The sequence below is a fragment of the Zingiber officinale genome, chromosome 10B, assembly GCF_018446385.1.
Source record: "Zingiber officinale cultivar Zhangliang chromosome 10B, Zo_v1.1, whole genome shotgun sequence".
NCBI classification, from domain to species: domain Eukaryota; kingdom Viridiplantae; phylum Streptophyta; class Magnoliopsida; order Zingiberales; family Zingiberaceae; genus Zingiber; species Zingiber officinale.
The window spans coordinates 60339209-60344671 of record NC_056005.1 but is presented as its reverse complement, the minus strand read 5'-3'; the positions used below and the strand labels follow the sequence as shown (position 1 = coordinate 60344671).

Genomic DNA, 5463 nt, shown 5'->3' with positions numbered 1-5463 from the left:
GTCCTCAACTTAAAAAAAAAAAAAAATCAAAAAAAAAAAGGAAAAAAAAAAGAGGAATCATTAGTCATTGGTTTCTGATTGAAAAAAAAAAATAAAAATAATATATAAAAAAGAGGAGGATTTGTGAATTGAAAGGACTCAATATTCTTTCTTTGTGAAATTTGAATTCAAAAGATATTCCTTTCATTGCTCTTGATCGTTACTGAATTTCTCGTTTTATCCGTTTATTTCTCTTGTTGGTTTCTTGTTCACTTGATTGTCTACTTGCTGTCTTGAGAAAGATATTGATAAGGTTCTTTCCTTAAGAGCTTATAAAGGAAGCTGAGTGGATAAATCTGAGTGCAACCACGTGAGTAGAGTGGTGAGGTCCGTTTAACATTTCTTTTGTAATTTTCCTTGTCATCTTCTTTTGTTGCAAGCATGAGTGGGGAAAAATCACCTAATTCCCCTAGGTGAGATCTTAATAGGCTTCAAATGGAGGCACTTACTCAACAATTTGAGAGAATACTTCAAAGACAACTTGAAGAAATACACGAAAGGATGGACCGACTTGAAGGAGAAAAAGTTTCCAACCGTGGGGGCAATTCTAATCATGAAGAATTTCGTCAAAGTGAACCATTCTATGATTCACCAATAGAAAGAAGGAGGCATGAAGGGGGAAGAAGACGTGAAAGAGGAGGTAGAGACCATAGACGAGAAGATGATCTAGGAGGTGTGAAAGTCCAGATACCTTCCTTCCAAGGGAGGAATGATCCTGAAACATATCTTGCATGGGAGATGAAAATAGAACAAATTTTCTCATGCCACAATTACAATGATGCAAAGAAAGTAAAGGTGGTTGCCCTTGAGTTCACCGATTATGCCTTAATTTGGTGGGATCAATTGCAAAAGGAGAGAAGAAGGTATGGAGAGCATCCTATCAACACTTGGGACGAAATGAAGACTTTGATGAGAAGGATATTTGTGCCTTCCCACTACTATAGGGAATTGCACAACAAATTGCAAAGACTCACCCAAGGGAGTAGGAGTGTGGATGATTACTACAAGGAGATGGAGATGACTTTGATTAGGGCCAATATTGTGGAAGATAGGGAAGCTACCATGGCTCGGTTTCTCCATGGCCTAAACCGAGACATTGGAGACATTGTGGCATTACAACATTATGTGGAGATTGACGATTTAGTGCATCAAGCAATGAAAATAGAGCAACAATTAAAGAGAAAGGGCGTTATGAAGAAATCATCTTCTCCAAACTACTCTTCAAGTTGGAAGGATAAGCCAAAGAAGGAGGGTTCTTCTTCAAATTATAAGGAGGAAGCAAGCATTAAGAAGCCTATTCCTACTACCTCTTCTTCCACTTCTAAGAGTAGGGATATCAAGTGTTTTAGGTGTTTGGGAAAAGTTCATATTGCATCCGAATGCCCGAATAAGAAGACTATGGTGGTGAGGGATAATGGGAGTATCTCAAGTGAAGAAATTTCTTCTCATTCCTCTTCCTCAAGCGATGAATAAAATGATAGAGCAGCCTATGCGCAAGATGGAGATCTCTTGGTGGTTAGGAGATTATTGGGAAGCCAAGCCAAGGAGCATGAGGAGGACCAAAGAGAAAATACTTTTCATACCCACTGCCTTATTCAAGGAAAGACATGCTCTATGATCATTGATGGGGGAAGTTGCACCAATGTGGCAAGTACTAGTGTCACGCCCCGGAGGAGTCTCTGTACAAAGAAATTTCGGCAGCATCTTCCCGGTACGGCGGACAATCTGAAACTTTTCTACAAGCACTATATACCTCAGCCACATGCGGCTGGAATAATAAAAATAAAAGAAAACAAACACCCCGCAGTAAATATCAAATTCAGCCTCTGGCTGACACAACCACGCAGTTAAAAATAAAGCAGCCCACTCGGCTGTACCAAAACCAAAACACAAAACACAAAACAGCTAGCCGGCTAGACTTACACAACCAATAACATAAATACAAAATACCACATATCAACATCAACACTCCAAAAATAAAACCGGAGTACAGAGCTAAACAAACTGATACATAAACAAACAAAACATACGTGAAACTGATAAGTCTTCTGATGTGACGTGGGGACCAGCAGACAGGATATTCCAAGCGACACCATAACCAACCTGGTACCTGAAAAAGATAGTATCAACGGGGGTGAGTTCAACAACTCAGCGAATACCAATGGACATGAGTAGTAAGATATATCTAACAGCAACAAACATGGAATACAGCTTCCTAATCATATATAGGGAATATGCAAAACTGAAAGGTAATCGAGGAAGTCAGTATCACCAGAACTCTATCCGCATAAAAGGGTCGTCAAACCGAAGTGTCAATAATCACGTATGCAGTCAGTATGCATCCGACCAAAACGCAAAGAACCAAACGTGAAACACAATCATAAGAATATAAATACATCAATGCATATGATGCTAATGATGCGCCCTGGTCACCCCGACGCCAGACTCACAATGGTGAGACCGAGTGGGTAGGGTGACAACCGTAGTGCACTGTCGTCACACTCGATGAGTGACCGAGTGGACGGGATCTTGAGTACTCGCCCCTGTGACCCCAAATCATAAATGGGGAGCTCAATGCTCTCAACTCCTGGACACGACGACGGGAGGTATCTCACGGCCATACACCGAGTCACCGACCAACGGAGCCAAACAGAGTCCACCGTTTGCGGCCTACTACTGTTGCTACACTAAATGCCACGGAGCTAAACAGAGCGGAATCTGCCGGCTACCACGTGGGTCATATGACCAACGGAGCTAAACAGAGTCCACACACGCTCTGATATACCACTAAACCATGAGTGGGGGTGTGTGCAGTACATGTAACTGACGATGGGCTCAACCATAGTGGAGCCGACAATCGCACAGCATGCAATCATGATGCATGTCACTATGCATAACAAAAACTGATCAACATAACCATATCCATATATACAAAATGGGCACTGTAAAAGCGATGGTCACATACCAAAACCTATAGTACACAGGTCAGATAGAATATCAAAAGAAAACCTATGTCCTGAACATAATAAGTATGGAATATCCTGATCAGCATAGAAAAAATCCATATATATATAATATGGGTACCACAGTATCAGTAGGTCAAATCCACGGATCTAGGATATACAAGTCCTCTAAGGTATAACAACCTAGACCCTAATCATATCCCTCTTCCATAGCATATGTACCAACAATATACACAGATCAAAGAATCAGGGTCTAAACACCCGAATCATATATGATATACAAATAGAGGTACACAAATCTGATATGGCACAAAAATCTAAGTATCAAATAATTTAAATACACATGCCAGAAACAAAAATCCAGAACCTAGTCCTATCCTCAGTAGAGCATGGTATGTCACTCTAGAAACTAAGATACTCATGGTAATAGAGTACTCATGGCAATAAGATACTCATGGTAACAATTCATGAGATATAAGCACGAATACATAACAAGCGACAAACCTAACATGCTATGGATATCAAACAGTGACATACCAAAGACGAACATATTCATTGCTTGTAGTTATAAAATACTATGCATATCCAATGATAATATCATAAAAGATAAGTCAAGAGGTACCCGCCTTTAACTGTAGTCTGTGATAAACAATCCTCACATCAGAACAATCGTCCCGTAATCAGGGTCCTGCATACAAATATTCAATTTAGCTACTCTAACAAGTATCATTTAGCTAACTGAAGATCAGGACCAAATAAATAAACCTATTTCCTTTCCGATTAAGGAAACCCAATTTGAATCAATCCCAAGTGATCCCAATTTGTTATAACTCAAGAACAATCTCAACTAAATACAATTCATTTTATCAACCCAATTCAACCATCATCCATCTGAACCAACCAACCACCAAATAACCATCATGAATCAAACTAAACTTACCCAATAGTGAGTATCCTTTTATCACCTCGCAGTCAGAGAAATGGTGGTCAGAAAATCCTAGTCGGAGCAACCACGAAGCTACCGCCCTCAATGTAAATCATCGACGATCCGCACCTCAAATCACATCTGAAATTCCAACCTAAGACAACTAATTACTCATTAGTCATGTTATCACATATTAACATCTCAAATATAATATGTTACCAATCCATATCAACCTAATACTAACAAGAGATCAACCAAAACAATATACATAGTTTACCTTGAATCAAAAATCTCCAATTCAAATCTAAAACCTTCACATTTCACATGCCAGTGAATTTTCAATCCAAACTCCCTCCAAGGTCCGGCTAGGCACGGCTTGGCACAATAAATCAAGCATATAGCTCGGCACTGGTCTGTGGTTGGTGAAGATGGGACACCACAGAGGGAAGGGAGGTCGGGCGAATCAAATCCAGGGCTGGCGATGTGCGGAGAGGCTAGGGCACAGCCTCGGTTGCGACGACCGACGTGGCACCGGTGGATCCCGGCGATCACTGGCTGCTCAAGCAAGGAACAAGGCGACAGTCGGTGTTGCAGATCTTCGGGCACAATGGCTGTTTGGCAGGGCGTCGGTGCTAGGGCAGCGAAGAAGGCTCGGCGTTAGGGTTCTGATGTCGGCTGTGGTGACCGAGGCAATGGAGAAAGGGCGGCGGCGTCGGTTGGCCGGCGGCGGCGCTCGTAGGGCACGGATCGGTGAGGAAAAAGGGGGCGCGGGTTTGGGGAACGGAAAAAAAACGTTTAGGGGAAATAAGAAAAACAAGGAAAATGTATTTATAATAAAACTTTTCCTCACTTAAACGGGTATCCTAAACAGGCTTTATTCGTACCCATAAATTTGTCCCCTCAAAACCCGGCGTACGTGCTCCGAAAAATTCCCAGAAAATTCCTAAAATTTCTGGAAAATTCCCCTATCGTTATCCGACATTTTTCCGGTATTTTACATTCTCCCCCACTAATAAAAATTTGGTCCCAAAATTTCATTATCTACCATCAGCAAGTATCAACAACAGATATAAAGCATAAATGCTGAACGATAAACAAATCAAATACCTCAAGTGAAAAGATGGGGGTATCGAGCTCGGATAGTATCCTCGAGCTTCCAAGTAGCCTCCTCGTCCTAATGATGCTGTCATCCGACTTTAACCAGCCAGATAGTCTTGTTCCGCAATTGACACTCTTTCCGGTCAAAAATCCGTACCGGAACCTCCTCATAAGTGACGTCAGGCTGAACGGGAACTAATATATCTGTCAGCACAATGCATCGGTCGGGTACGTATCTTCTCAGCATAGATACGTGGAATACATAGTACACGCCCACCAAAGACGGTGGCAGTGCTAGCCAGTAAGCTACCGCTCCAATCCTCTCCAAGATCTAGAAAGATCCAATGTATCGCGGAGCTGGCTTACCTCTGAGGTCAATCTCTTCACCCCTTTCGTGGATGAAACTCGCAGAAATATATGGTCGCAAATGGAGAACTC

At 41.7% G+C, this 5463-nt stretch overlaps 1 long non-coding RNA gene across 1 annotated transcript; it reads right to left on the bottom strand.

The window, feature by feature from the left end:
* Positions 1-3388: 3388 nt before the first annotated feature.
* On the bottom strand, positions 3389-4342 carry LOC122030377. The gene is made up of 3 exons (XR_006125407.1): positions 4205-4342; positions 3943-4081; positions 3389-3690 (listed from the first exon to the last, which is right to left on the bottom strand). It is a non-coding gene; the product is annotated as an uncharacterized LOC122030377 (long non-coding RNA).
* Between the last annotated feature and the right edge of the window lie 1121 nt (positions 4343-5463).